The 15,307-nt window shown below is 41.1% G+C and overlaps 1 protein-coding gene across 2 annotated transcripts in view; it reads left to right on the forward strand.

Annotated features, from left to right (window-relative positions):
- The window catches only part of LOC127622932 (ryanodine receptor 1-like), a 144,363-nt gene that overhangs the window by 11,670 nt on the left and 117,386 nt on the right, over nt 1-15,307 (forward strand). The gene's annotated exons all lie outside the window — the stretch shown is intronic.

Consider the following 15,307-nt stretch of genomic DNA (forward strand, 5'->3'; position numbering starts at 1 on the left):
GACCCTCCAGCATGACAATGCCACCAGTCATACTGCTCGTTCTGTGCATGATTTCCTGCAAGACTGGAATGTCAGTGTTCTGCCATGGCCAGCAAAGAGCCCAGATCTCAATCCCATTGAGCACGTCTGGGACCTGTTGGATCGGAGGGTGAGGGCTAGGGCCATTCTCCCCAGAAATGTACAGGAACTTGCAAGTGCCTTGGTGGAAGACTGGGGTAACATCTCACAGCAAGAACTGGCAAATCTGGTGCGGTCCATGAGGAGGAGATGCAAAGCAGTACTTAATGCAGCTGGTGGCCACACCAGATACTGACTTTTACATTTGATTTTGAAACACCCTTTGTTCAGGGACACATTATTCTATTTCAGTCAGTCACATGTCTGTGAATCTTGTTTAGTTTATGTCTTAGTTGTTGAAACCTTTTATGTTCTTTTATGTGATGTTTCTTTTTTTTTGCTGAGTTTAGATACTAGCCTACCTGTTTCCTCCAGCATCTTCACAAGGTCCTTTACTGTTGTTCTGGGATTGATTTGCACTTTTCACACCAAACTAAGCTCATCTCTAGGAGACAGAATGCCTCTCCTTCCTGAGTGGTATGATGGCTGCATGGTGTTTATACTTAAATACTTTTGTTTGTACAGATGAATGTGGCATTCTTCAGTACAGGAATTTTTAAAGGTGTTTGGAAATTGCTTCCGAGGATGAACCAGACTTGTGGAGGTCCAGAATTTCTTTCTGAGTACTCGGCTGATTTCTTTTGATTTCCCCACGATGTCAAGCAAATGAGTCCATTACTGTAATGCTACAGTGCGAGTTGGTGTATGTGTATTTCAAAATGTGTGTACTGTATATTACTTATCACTCAAATAAGAATGCAAATTTCCCAGTCTCATAGCTTTTACGTGACACTATCATGAATACATGAAAACAAAGTAATTGAATTTTTGTATTTATTTATTTAGTAGTTATTAACTTTTGTAGTTTATAAGTCATTTATCATTACATTTGACTGGGTAATTATACACTGTTCATTAGGAGTATTTTGATGTTAAAAAAATGGATTCATGTTCATGCCACATTCTATTTGTAATGACAAAAGACAATTTCTTTCATTACTTGGTCATGTTCACTATATTTATTCATGTATTTACTGTGTTTTAATGAAGTCAAAATACTTGTTATCAATGTGGTGGGACTGGAATTAATTATTTTAAATACCCTTTTAAATCCCATGTGGGGATTCCCATGTGATGTATTCGCCACATTTAACCTTCCCCTAGCCAAGGCAGGATGTGGTCTCCACGGGGTCTTTTCCCCCTGAAAGAATAGGAGTTGGAAAAGTACGCCTTCCCCGATGCGTGTTATAGCGTTAAATGGTCACTTTAACTCTATGCGAGAAACATGGAGAGAGAAAAGGCGCGGCTGGCACAGTCTACTCCCATGCTTGGCACGTCGCTTGTTCCCCCCCTTCGGGATGCCAGGAATCTAAAAAGCTTATGATGTTTTTATGTGACATTGGGGAAGGGTACTTGCAGTCTGACGTAGCCTGCTGCTTTGGCACGCAACTGCCTACCCGCATCTGCGCCAGCAGTTCACGTACACTGTTCAGCGCATGGCGTGATTAAATAGGGACCCCTAGTGTCACTTCTGTTTGACACAACGTCGAGCGAGCGACAGTCTGGGAACGTCTAGGCTACTGTTGTAACCTCCGTACCCTGATGCCCCCCGGCCACGACGCTGTACCGAGCCACTGTAATGGCTGAACCTTATTCTCGACGACTCAGTGCAAAACCTGAATGGACAGATACACGATTCCCTCCTTTTATACCTGTATGTCTGGGGGAGGGACATGCAAATTCTGTCTGCCAATTTCTCATTGGCCTTTTCTCAAGTTCAGAGGTAACCAAGGCCTCCAAGAAAGACCCCAAGTATCGCTTCATTTGACACAACGTCTCTTTCCCTCCATCGGGGAATGGAGGTTACAACAGTAACTTAGAATTTTGCAGGGAAGAGGTTAAAAAATAAAAGGGTTTAGTGATGCAGACAAAATAATTTCATGTTAAAGGGTGGATTGGGTAACATTTCATTTATGAAGACAATTTTTTTTTCATGAATCATTCACAATAAGACCAAGAGTATGTGTTAGGAAAGCAAAATAGGGTACATTTTGATTTCATATGGAATTAATAATCATTAATATCCATGTGAGACTCTTGAAAAAGTTGAAACAATGATTCATTAGGCTTTTTTACATTTATCTAAACAAAGACTTAACCACCCCATGTTCAATAAATCTGATGAAAATACTAACTTTGAATTAACTTGCAGTCGTGATTATGACTCATACAATTGCAGATGTGTTTAAGTGCTCTATAGATGTTTTCAACTGTTGGTGTAACTGCATCAGCGTTGAGAAGATTCATAAGTGCCTCTCATGTAGACCATTGACTCCGGGAGAGATAGGATAGTTCTGTAAAGTTGATCAGGCTGTGAGAAAGAATTTAATTAACATAGGTTGGGTACATTTTGCACTGTGGTACACTGTGCTTTAAGTCCATTGTTATACCTGATATAAAAATATTTTTTAGTTTTGTCAGACGTTTGGTTTTCCAATGGGCAATTTTATCACATACTATGCAAATTACAGTTCACTGTATATCCACATTAGGGATGCACCGAAATGAAAATTCTGGGCCGAAACCGAAACCGAAAATCCAGGATGCACTTGGCCGAAAACCGAAACCGAAATTTTTACCTATTTAAAAAAAAAAAAAATTTGTGTATAATTGTATTAATTTGATACTTTTTCATTAATTTCATGAATTTAATTAATCTGAATTGAAAAACTACAAACCAATAAAATAAATCACACTTTTATTGAAAGTAGCACAACAAAATTGGACAAAAAATATATTAAAACTATATTAAATATTATTCTTCTTTCAGTTCTGTAAAAATCTAATTTTACAGATTTTATTAACAATTATCCAAATAATGTAAAGTTTAAGAAAACTATTATATGCACAACAACAGTCAAGTAATGAACTTAGCTAGCATCTTTCAAAAAGTTATGCAACAGTAATTTTAATTAAAACAACAGGCAGAACACAGAATGGCCTCTATTCCACTGATCTATATATAACTATAATATATAATTATATATATAGATCAGTGCTATATTCTGTTTATGTAAACGTATGTACACTTTAAGTGAAAATGATTGTGCAAAACAGCAGTAATTGAACTAAATCCAACCTCAACTGTAAACGACAGATGTATCCTCAAGTGAAGAACAAGTGTAATGTAATTGCTATACACATCATATTGGACCGCTTTCTATTTAACTACAAGTGACAGGTTTCTCTTCAAGAACAAAAGTTGCTAAACTTTCTGACAGTCTCTCCTTTCAGAAAGCTCATCAAGAACATGAGATGCTGCACTGAACAGTCTCTCACTCTCTGTGCTGGTGCTTGGGCAGATAAATACCTGTGCGCAATCAAAGGAAAGCGGTGTTTGTTTATGCGCCCGTAGTCAAGGGGATTGTCGCTTCTGGCATAGTTCAGATATAAATACGTCTGAAGTTGTGGTGTAGCTGCGCTAGTTGTGACATTTTTCTGTTGTGACAAACACTGCAGATCGCAAATTTGATGTCCTTATCAGAAACTTTGAAGAATTTCCACACCGCTGACATGATCGCCTTTGTTTGGTAGCGCCGTTGTGGAATTATCTAACAGCTGTGATAAGGGCTACATCGATCCAGATTGAAATCTGAGCACTGAGGGGCGGAGCGAGGAGGTATATATTTTCGGCTCATATTTTCAGCCTTTTTTCTCTTTCGGCCGAAAACCGAAAGTGCCGAAAGTGCCATTTTCGGCCGAAAATTTTCGGCGGCCGAAATTTCGGTGCATCCCTAATCCACATCATCAACCAATTTATGCACACCATTTTTATAGCTGTACTGTGTGTAATAAATTATTGTGTTGTTTCTTTAACTAAGTCCTTTTCTAAGTCCTTTCTGTAGTCGTAGTACATTGTGTAACTTGTCTGAATGATTGAAATAGTTGTAGGTGGGATATTATTGTTAATGAGATGAGAAATAAGTTGGTTTTCTGTGTTGGCTGGGGGATCAGGTATTTTCTTCTGCTCTGAATGAGCCTCTAAACTATCTGCCAGTCAGCAGCAGAGGGGAATGTGAGAATGACAGGTGCACTCACCCAAAATAGCAATGTTGGTTAGAGGGGGAAGGCCCTTGGCTGAGAGAGAGAGAGAGAGAGAGAGAGAGAGAGAGAGAGAGAGAGCGAGCGAGCAGGAGGAGGGAGGAGGAGGAGGAAGTGTGTAAAGATGGGTGAAATTGAATCAGCAAAATATGTTAAGGACCTAATGCAATAATGTTTCAGGTCTTGTTAAATGTTGTATACCTGGAAAAACGCAGAAAAGGGAAATTAAACAATCGAGAAGTGTGGAGTTTGTGCAGGTGAATGTAGGTTTGTGTATTTGAGAGAGAGGCACTATTTTCTTGTCATTATTTGTTTCTACAGTGGCCCCATAAAGTATTTGGACACTTAGGACATTCTTAAAAATAAATCACTGTCATTACATTAGATAAAAATATATCAAGCCAAGTGCAATTTATCTTAAAGAAATATAGCACAAGCACACTTCTCAAGCATATTACTTCCCAAGATGATGTTTGTTAGGTTTTAATTAGCAAAATAATAGATATTCTTAGAACATATGTTTACAAACCATTGTCATTTTTTTGTAATTTTTTTATCAAATCTAAAAAGAAAAGTTAGTTCTGAGATAAATCTATCATCACTTGTTTGCAGAAGTCACTTGGTTTGATATTTTGTTGTGTAATGCAATTTAATTTGTATATTTTTAAGTGTCGGTTAAGTGTTCAAATAGTTTTTAAGGCCATAAAGTTATTGGCCAGATTTATCTTTCCAGTGTATCTCCTCTAATTTCCTTTTTTTTTTTTTTTTTTTTATATATGGACATAATAGATTTTTTTTTTCTTGACACTCTATCTGTTACTCTTCACATTCCTATAGTGTATTTAAGGTATGTGGCTCTCAAAAGGGTGACAATCATTACAAATTTGTGAAGTAGGACTCGGATAGTCGGATTTGTCATCCTCTTCACCTGCTGTGGTCCTGTCTTCACAGTAAGTGATATCTCCTGGAGTGAATGCCTGCAGTTTGGTGCACTATCAAATCCCAGTCAAATGAAATACAGTGACTTATCACTGAAGATGTGTCCAGTAGCATCAGTAGATGTATTTGCACAGCTTTAACCTGATCTAATCAGTGACAACCAGGAAAGACTGGTTGACAACCACGAAAAGTGTGGTGACTACCGGAGAGTCGGTGACAGCTCGGAGAGACGGCAACCAGGGCAGAACGGGCTGGCAACCCAATCTGTGTCTTTTGTGAGGGGGACTCCCACAACAAGCTACGATGAACCTAATGAAAAAATACCCCCAGGGGTGCCCGAGAGGGGGGGAGGATGAGCACACCAACTGGACGGACACAACGGCATTAGAACAAGGCAACGGAGAAACGACTACGAGACAGCAGTGTACATGTGGCAAAATCTGTAAGAACAAGCGAGGCCTAAAGATCCACCAAGGGAGGATGAAGTGTCTGGTGGGGACAGGACCAACACAACGCACAGGTGTTCAACCTGGTGAGACGCAGGAGGAGCCAGGCCCGGAGTCACCCCACAGTGCCCGGAACCTCCAAGTGTTGCAAATGACTCCAACTAGCATCAAGTCTGAGAGGAGGCGGATCAAGTGGCCAGCAGCTAACATGACCTCACTGTGGAACCAGTTTGACATTGATGTCGACCAGATTCTGGAGACCACCATCAGGGGAGACGTCAACAGGAAACTGCAAGCCATGACAACGATTATCATCAGCATTGCATATGAACGGTTCGGAGAAGAGGTGAATGAAGGAGGCTCCAAAGGATCTCACTCAAATAACCAACGTGAGGAGAGAATCCATAACATCAGACAGGAGATGAAGATCCTGAAGCGGCAGTACAGGCAGGCAGGAAAGGAGGAGCGAATTGGCTTGGCGCAGCTGATGAGCATTCTATGAAAAAAGATCAGGATCCTCCGTCGGGCAGAGTGGCACCGAAGGCGCCGCCGCGAAAGAGCCCGAAAGCGAGCTGCATTCATTGCCAACCCCTTTAAGTTCACTAAGGAGCTGCTAGGGCAGAAGCGTAGCGGCCAGCTGATCTGCTCTCAGGAGGAGACTGATCATCACCTGAAGGAAACATACAGCGACCCAGCAAGAGAGCAAGAGTTGGGGGAGTGCAGCACTCTGATAGATCCTCCTGGGCCAAGTGTGCAGTTCAACATGTCAGAGTTGCAGCTAAAGGAGGTTCGAGAGGTTGTCGAGAAAGCTCTGCTCCAGGACCAAGCGGTACTTTATACAAAGTGTACAAGAACTGTCCTAAACTCCTGCTGCGCCTGTGGAAAATCCTGCGTGTCATCTGGAGGAGGGGCAGGATTCCTGAACAGTGGAGAGTTGCCGAAGGGGTCTGGATTCCGAAGGAGGAGAACTCCAAGAAGATAGACCAGTTCCGCATCATCTCCCTGTTGTGTATTGAACCTAAGATCTTCTTCAGTGCTGTCTCTAACCGGCTGAGCACCTTCCTCTCAAAGAACAGGTTTATTGATACATCAGTTCAGAAGGGTGGAATAGCAGGAATGTCTGGATGTTTGGAACACACAAGAGTGGTAACACAGCTCATCAGAGAGGCCAGAGAGAACAAGGGCAATCTGTCAGTGCTGTGGCTCGATATAGCAAATGCTTATGGCTCAATACCACACAAGTTGGTGCAGCTCACTCTGACAAAATATCACATCCCCAGCAGAGTCAGAGACCTCATCGCTGACTATTACAACAATTTCAGGATGAGAACCTCTTCAGGAGCAGTGACATCAGGCTGGCACAAGGTCGAGATCGGAATCATTACAGGTTGTACCATCTCCGTTATTCTGTTCTCCCTGGCCATGAATATGCTCACAAAGTCTGCTGAACCAGAGTGCAGAGGGCCAAAGACGAAGTCAGCTCAACGTCAGCCACCGATCAGAGCATTTATGGATGACCTCACGGTCACCACAGAATCAGTTCCAGGCTGCCGGTGGATTATAAAGGGTCTCGAAAAGCTAATGGAGTGGGCACGGATGCATTTTAAACCAGCCAAGTCAAGATCGATGGTGCTGAGAAGAGGAAAGGTGGATGAGAAATCCCGGTTTAGTGTCGGAGGTGTAATAATCCCGACCATCACTGAGAAGCCTGTCAAGAGCTTAGGCAAGGTGTTTGACAGCACCCTGAGGGATTTTGCATCAATTCAGTCAACCTGCATTGAGCTGGACATGTGGCTGAAGTCAGTGGACCGGTCTGGATTGCCAGGGAAGTTTAAAGCTTGGCTATACCAGCATGGCATTCTTCCCAGGATCCTGTGGCCACTACTCGTCTACGAAGTGCCAATCTCGACTGTGGAAACCCTAGAGAGGAAGGTCAGCAGCCACCTCAGAAGATGGCTGGGGCTTCCAAAAAGTCTAAGTAGCATCGCACTTTACGGGCACCGCAACAAACTGCAACTGCCGCTCAAGTCCTTGGAGGAGGAGTTCAAGGTAACAAGAGCTAGGGAAGTGTTGATATACAGAGACTCAAGTGATCCAAAGGTGGCAACGGCTGGGGTTGAAGTGAGGACTGGTCGGAAGTGGAAGGCTGAGGAGGCTGTTCGACAAGCAGAGGCAAGATTACACCACAAAAGACTGGTGGGGGTGGTTACAAGAGGCAGGGCTGGACTGGGTTCCTTTTCAACTCCCCACATTGACACCACCAAAGGGAAGGAAAGGCGCTGCCTTGTCCAGGAGGAGGTGAGAGCAGTGGTCGAGGAGGAGAGAACCTGCAGGACAGTAGGAATGAGGCAATAGTTCGCCTGGACACGATGGGAGAACGCGATCGAGAGGAAGGTGACATGGGCGGAGCTGTGGAAGGCAGAGCCACATCGGATCAAGTTTCTTATCCAGGCAGTATACGATGTGCTTCCCAGCCCATCAAACCTTCACATATGGGGCAAAGTGGAGTCTCCAGCATGCCCACTGTGCTCCAAGCGTGGAACCCTAGAGCACATTCTGAGTTGCTGCTCAAAGGCACTGGGAGAGGGAAGGTACAGGTGGAGGCATGACCAGGTACTGAAGGCCATTGCTGAAGCCATTGCTACAGGAGTCGAGTGGGCAAAGCGCTACCGCCCCTCCAAACAAGCCATCACCATCGTCAGAGCTGGAGAGCAGCCAAAACCAGCCGCAAATACATCTGCAGGCATCCTGGCCACTGCGAGTGACTGGCAGCTGTTGGTGGACTTGGAGTGGCAACTCAAGTTCCCCAACCACGTTGTGACGACCTCCTTAAGACCAGATGTCGTTCTCTTGTCTGAGTCCACCAAACAAGTGGTTCTGTTGGAGCTTACAGTCCCTTGGGAAGATCGCTTGGAGGAGGCCTTTGAGAGGAAGCTTACCAAGTACGAAGGACTAGTCAGCGAGTGTCGACAAGCCGGATGGAGAGCAAGGTGTCTTCCAATAGAGGTAGGATGCAGGGGCTTTATAGCCCGATCCCTGTCCAGAGCCTTTAGTCTGTTAAGCATTGATGGAGTGCGGAGGAGAAGAGCCATCCGCAATACCACTGAAGCGGCAGAGAAAGCCTCAAGATGGCTATGGCTCAAGAGAGGAGATCCATGGGGGCAGGGTAGCTAGATTTGCCAACTGGACACAAGCTGGGGTCTGATCAGCCACAGCTGGGTCGCCTGGATGAGGGTGTATGATGTTGAGAGACCCGAAACACCCAATGATTCCAGGAACATCACTGAAGATGTGTCCAGTAGCATCAGTAGATGTATTTGCACATGACTTGCGTACATGTTCCTCTGATGCTAGAAGATATATGCAGCTCTTCAAATGTATCTAATTCTGGTGCTGTTAGAATGGTAAGATTATTAGTTGTCGCAAAAATTCCAGCAAAGAAATATGTTTTTTAGAAGAGAAGGTGCTGCATCCTAGTTCATTTTCATCAATTGCCCTATTTTTCTTTCCGACCATATAGCAGACCAAGATAACATTCATCAGTTACTAGAAGTTGATTTAATGGGTTATTTGCAACCTGGTCTCATACTGAAAACTTGACTCTATATAAATTTTTGCAAAACTTGTTATACGTGTCACCAGGTAAAATTTCCTTCAGTTTCCAGGAAAAATGAGTGGTGCTACAACAACTATGTTTTTTATTCACTTTCACTCAGATCATGACTTTAATGGCTGATAATGACTTTATAAATTCTTATTTTTCTCTCTATTATTCAGAACCTGCTATTTTATGATATCGACACACTTTCACTCAAACACTTATTTTGAAAAAGCATATATTTTAATGCTTTTATTACAGACTCACCTGCATATATACACTTATTCCAACTTAATTAGCTTGTGCGGTATCTCACCCGATAGAGCTTTTAAAACTAAGAATTGAGGTTCAAGTTCAGCCATGAAATGAAGCTGACACGTAACATTAGATGGAGTCATAGACGAGGCATGAAATTAGATGGTTGCTTCAGAATTTTTTTAATTTTTTTATTTCGCTTCTGCATTTTAAAACACTAATGGTTACATTTAGGCATTTATAAAGTAAGGATGTCTTTTTATATTTTAAAACACTATTGGTTAGGTTCAGGCAAAAGTTTTAAGTTAGGGAGGTATGTTTTATACCGCACATACATTTTGAATTGCAAAAATGTTGTCCTGTTTACGTAAATTTCATGAGACCACGCTGGTTAGTTGACAAAAACTATAATTCTGTTATCAGTTTCTCACACCTACGCCGTTCCAAACCTGTATAAATGTAATGCTTTCATGGAACTCAAAAAGAGATGCTTTTTTCCAATACAGTCAAAGTAAATGATTTATACTGTCAAGTAATGAAAAGGACAAAATAGCAACCTAAATGTAGTTTATATGCACTGTATTCTGTATAAGTCTTCTGAAACAATACAGTATTTTAGTGAGAGGAATAGCCTGAAATTAGGCTTGGTTGTTATTTGCTGAAAATCTGAAAATTTGCTTGTGAGCATTCAAACATGGTGTGTGAAGATATATCTCACCAGGTCTGACGTCAGTAATGTTAGACATGATTGATTTTTGCACATCTTGTGACCAATTGCAATTCTCATGTTTGAATGTTTTGAATTGAATGCAAGCACAAGATTTGAGAGCTACGACAGAGCCTTGGACAGGAAGATTATTAGCGAATACCTTTTCAGGGTGTTGTATGGACTACTTTCATGGTGCTTTATGTAATTTTTAGACCTTGAGAGACACTGGTGTTGTCACGAAACAAACATTTCAGTAGTCAGTACAGATATCAGTGAAATATCAATGTTCTCGATACCAGTATCGATACCACAGAAACAAAAATATGCTAATATGGTAATATGCTACTGAACACACACCTCTAGCATATTTAAAAAGTTACATTTCAATCTAAATAAAAAAATGCATGTCCTTTCTCAACGAAGAACGTATGCGTCAATGAAGTATGCATAAATGTTTTTTCCATTTTTTTAAAGTTTTAATTTCATCACCAAATACTGTCTATTCAAATTAATTCTTAAAACATTTAACAAATGAATGTAGAATAAACAGCACTTTTGTTTGTGATATATTGCTTTGTTATTAATAGTAGTAGTAGTATTAGTAGAATTATTAAATTGTAATTGTATATTATAATTGTAATTGTTGTTAAAAAATCATTATTATTGTGTATTATTAATATTACTACAGTACATATTAAATTTTACTCTACAGTGTTTTACTTTAAGCTTTTATTTTGACGCATGCTTTTTGGTGGAAGATTCACTTTTCCAGATAAACAATTTGCTGCATATCCCAGGGTGATCATTGAAGCACAAATGCTATGATTTAACTGTATAAATATATAATTTGCATGTGCTACACATTTCATAGTGTATAAGTGCTCTGCTCTGTGATCTCATATAACACAGCACATGATTCAGTGGAGTTTGGATTTACGGAGTGGTGTGCTTCACACATTCACTTTAAAGTACGCAGCTCATAAAGACTAGGATTGCAGTCTTTCACTGATTAATAATCACACTACGATATGTCACAATTTTAATTTGATTAATAATGCATAAAAAATTTTTTTGTGTGAAATATGTCAAATTTCTGTGTGAGCATTTGGAAACAGTCATGTGTCAGTCAGACAGCATGCTGGAATCGAATTGAGTCGCTACTTACCTGTACTGCAGAAATACTGGTATCGTGACATCTTTTGGCACTTTTCCACAGCTTGTTATGGTTCGACTCGCCTTAACTCTACTCGCTTTATTTTTCTGAGCTTGCATTTCCACTGCAGTTTAGTGCCACATCAACGTGGGTGGGATTATAGGCTGATCACCATAGTTGCGCTGCCTCTACTACCGTGACATCATCTTAAATAGGACACAAACTGACCAAAACAATAACACGACTGTTAGGTGTTAGCTACTAGCTCATTGTGATGCATAAAGCAGTTGTTGCATGGTAATTTTACACAAGTTTAACAGTTAAATTGGCCTGGTTGTTTTAGAAGCAAGCTTCCAGTAGCTGGTCAACTAATTAAAATGAAGCTTTCAAGCAGATTATAGATTTAACATAAAACATACCATCCTCCATCGTGGATCAATGCCAGTCCAGGGCACTCTCCCTCCCATTGCTCACCAGTTTAGATAGTGTCCATTTGGTCGAATCACTTCCACTTTTCCTTGATGATTCTGTAGTCACTTTTAAGTTTTTTTTTTTTTTAAGTTTTCCCTACACTTATACACTTCCTGAAAGACTTTTGCGTTTCGCTCATTGCTGACGAGTGGACCGTCTGCACCTCATTTATTGACCATGGCGTGGTTTTGCCCACTGCCATTTCTTTTTTCACAATTAGAAATTTTGCATGAACAAATGATACTTTTATCGCTGTTGCTAACTTTAAAACTAGCGGGTTGATGTTGTATGTCAGAAATCCAGTGACGCTGGTAGTGATGATTCTCCCTGACCAATCAGTGATCTGCAGGATTTTTACATCATATTTAGTATTGGCTCGGCTCACTTGGAAACTCGATAGTACCAGGTACTATCTGCAGTGGAAAACCCCAAAAAGCGAGCAGTCAAGTTTAGTCGAGTTGTACCGTGCAGCGGAAAAGCCCCATTAGATACCAAAGTACCGGTACTTGTTGACGTAACTATTGAATGATGACATAAAGTGAGTTTATAGTTAACAAGGAACTCTGGAATTTAATTGTGCCAAAAGGAAAATAGCAACTGTCTCCACCATAAATACCACAGTGGCTGTACGAGTACAGGCAGGACACCTAGAGAGGACGTGACATTTTATATTGGAAACAGAGGCAGGGGGGCTGCCTGCAAAGGGTAATGTGCCTTTGTGGCCTTGGGTAGTCAAGGCAGACAAAAGCATTTAAAAAAGAAAAATCTTTTATATAGCCCCAGCCCCTCCTTCTACCTATAGACTCTTCCTGTCATGATACTGTATTTCTCTCCTGTGCTAATCCACCCACACCTTCCCTCCCTCCATCATTGTCAGTGGTCAGTCAAGGCTGTAGTCAAAATGATGGAATTTTGGCATGTGGAGGTCTTTATCAGCAAACTAAAGTTGAAAGGGGAATCCCAACACTGTTTTTTAATTAGAAATGGAGTAGTGTGTTTTAATGCAGCTATTTGCATTTACTCTTTCCCTCCTGTCATGCTCTAAAACCAGCAAACAGGCTGGTTGATCAGCAAACCTGGTTGATCAGCAAACCAGCTGGGGCAGGGTGTTCAACATTATTTTTGTTTTTAATACAGTTCTTGTCTTGGATGATTTTTGGTCAGTATTAGTATTTTGGATTTTCCTTTATGCATTTGCCTGCCATGGGCAATGCTGAATTATGAGCCCCTTTCCCACCTACGGTCCCGGTTCTTTTCCCTTAGTAACTTTCTAGATGAGAACTCTTTAAGAGGAATGAGACAACCAAGGAGACATTTTCCCACTCACAAAAGTAACCCCCATAGTGACGTCATCTAGTATCAACCTTTTTTCGTCTGACATTATTGCATGCATGATTCAATATCAAACAGTATCTATATCCACAGTAAAACAAGTCCTGTATATAGACTTAACCTGAAAGGCTGCTCAGCAAGGAAGAAGCCACTCCTCCAAAACCACAAAAAAAAGCCAGACTACAGTTTGCAAGTGAACATGGGGACAAAGATCTTACTTTTTGGAGAAATGTCCTCTGGTCTAATGAAACAAAAATGTATCTGTTTGGCCATAATGAGCATTGATGTGTTTGGAGGAAAAAGAGTGAGGCTTGCAAGCCGAAGAACACCATCCCAACTGTAAAGCACTGGGGTGAAAGTATCATGTTGTGGGGGTGCTTTGCTGTAGGAGGGACTGGTGCTCTTCACAAAATAGATGGCATCATGAGGAAGGAAAATGATGTGGATATATTGAAGCAAAATCTCAAAACATCAGCCAAGAATTTAAAGCTCGGTCACAAATGACCCCAAGCATACTACCAAAGTTGTGGCAAAATGGCTCAAGGACATCTAAGTCAAGGTTCCAGAGTGGCCATTACAAAGCCCTGACCTCAATTCGATAGAAAATATGTGGGCAGAACTAAAAAAGTATGTGCAAGCAAGGAAGGCCTACTAACCTGACTCATTTACACCAGTTCTGTCTGGAGGAATGGGCCAATATTCCAGCTAATTTTTGTAGGAAGATTGTGGAAAGCTACCCAAAATGTTTGACACAAGTTAAACAATTTAAAGGCAATAATACTGTGACGAGGAGGAGGGCACAGCCGGGCCGTGAATGTGCACACCTGGTGCTGAGTGGCCCAATTAGCTGGAGAGAGATAAGAGGAGGAGCCAGGGATGCCACTGTGAGAGAGACACACACACACAGAGCTGTGTGTGTGTGTGTGTGTGTGTGTGTGTGTGTGTGTGTGTGTGTGTGTGTGTGTGTGTGTGAGTGAGTGAGTGAGCGTGAGCGTGTATTTATCACTTTGTGGGGACCAAATGTCCCCATAAGGATAGTAAAACCCGAAATTTTTGACCTTGTGGGGACATTTTGTCGGTCCCCATGAGGAAAACAGCTTATAAATCATACTAAATTATGTTTTTTGAAAATGTAAAAATGCAGAATGTTTTCTGTGAGGGTTAGGTTTAGGGGTAGGGTTAGGTTTAGGGGATAGAATATAAAGTTTGTACTGTATAAAAACCATTATGTCTATGGAAAGTCCCCATAAAACATGGAAACACAACTGTGTGTGTGTGTGTGTGTGTGTGTGTGTGTGTGCGTCGACGTGTGTTATTGTGTTCCAGTTCAATTTGATGTTGTGTTATAATTAAAGATTTGTTGACTGTTGATCTGGTTCCTGCATCCTCCTTTCCTGAACCCCGTTACAGATGCCAAATACTAACAAAGTGTATGTAAACTTCTGACCCACTGGGAATGTGATGAAAGAAATAAAAGCTGAAATAAATTTTTCTCTCTATAATTATTCTGACATTTTCCATTCTTAAAATAAAGTAGTGATCCTAACTGAGCTAAGACAGGGAATGTTTTCTGTGACTAAATGTCAGGAATTGTGTAAAACTGAGTTTAAATGTATTTGGCTAAGGTGTATATATATATTCTTGACTTCAACTGTATGCACAACCTCATTTGTTTGAAACATCTATCTCTCTGTTTGTTTCAATCAAACAAAGAGATAGAGGAGGTGGGAATGTGTGTCACTTCTTCCCCATTCTGAACCAGTGAGTATTTGTGTCAGACCACTGACTGCGATACCTCAGCGAAAACTTTATTGGCCAAAATCAAGTCTAGTAAGATGCTGGCTTCATTATACTGTTATGAGAAAGTTTTTGGATAGTTCAAAGAGGGGTCAAGTTACCAGTGCAATGCCGAAAATAGAAACCAAGTGGTTTACAGAATGTAGTGTCGTATGTCACGGCTGGTTAGGACAAAAACTCTGATTAACAGAGAAAATAGTAGGGCTGCAATAACTCATTGATAATTATCGATAATGGAAATCATCAACAATGAATTTCATTATGGATTAGTTTGATATTTGTAGTAAGCATGGTGAAGCCCCTTCAGTGATGTCACTTCTCAGCCAAGTGAAATAAATGTGTTGCATGATGAAACTCATTTGAAAAACAGCAGAGACAAGTTGAAGCGG

This window comes from Xyrauchen texanus, chromosome 29 (genome assembly GCF_025860055.1).
Source record: "Xyrauchen texanus isolate HMW12.3.18 chromosome 29, RBS_HiC_50CHRs, whole genome shotgun sequence".
Lineage (NCBI taxonomy): Eukaryota > Metazoa > Chordata > Actinopteri > Cypriniformes > Catostomidae > Xyrauchen > Xyrauchen texanus.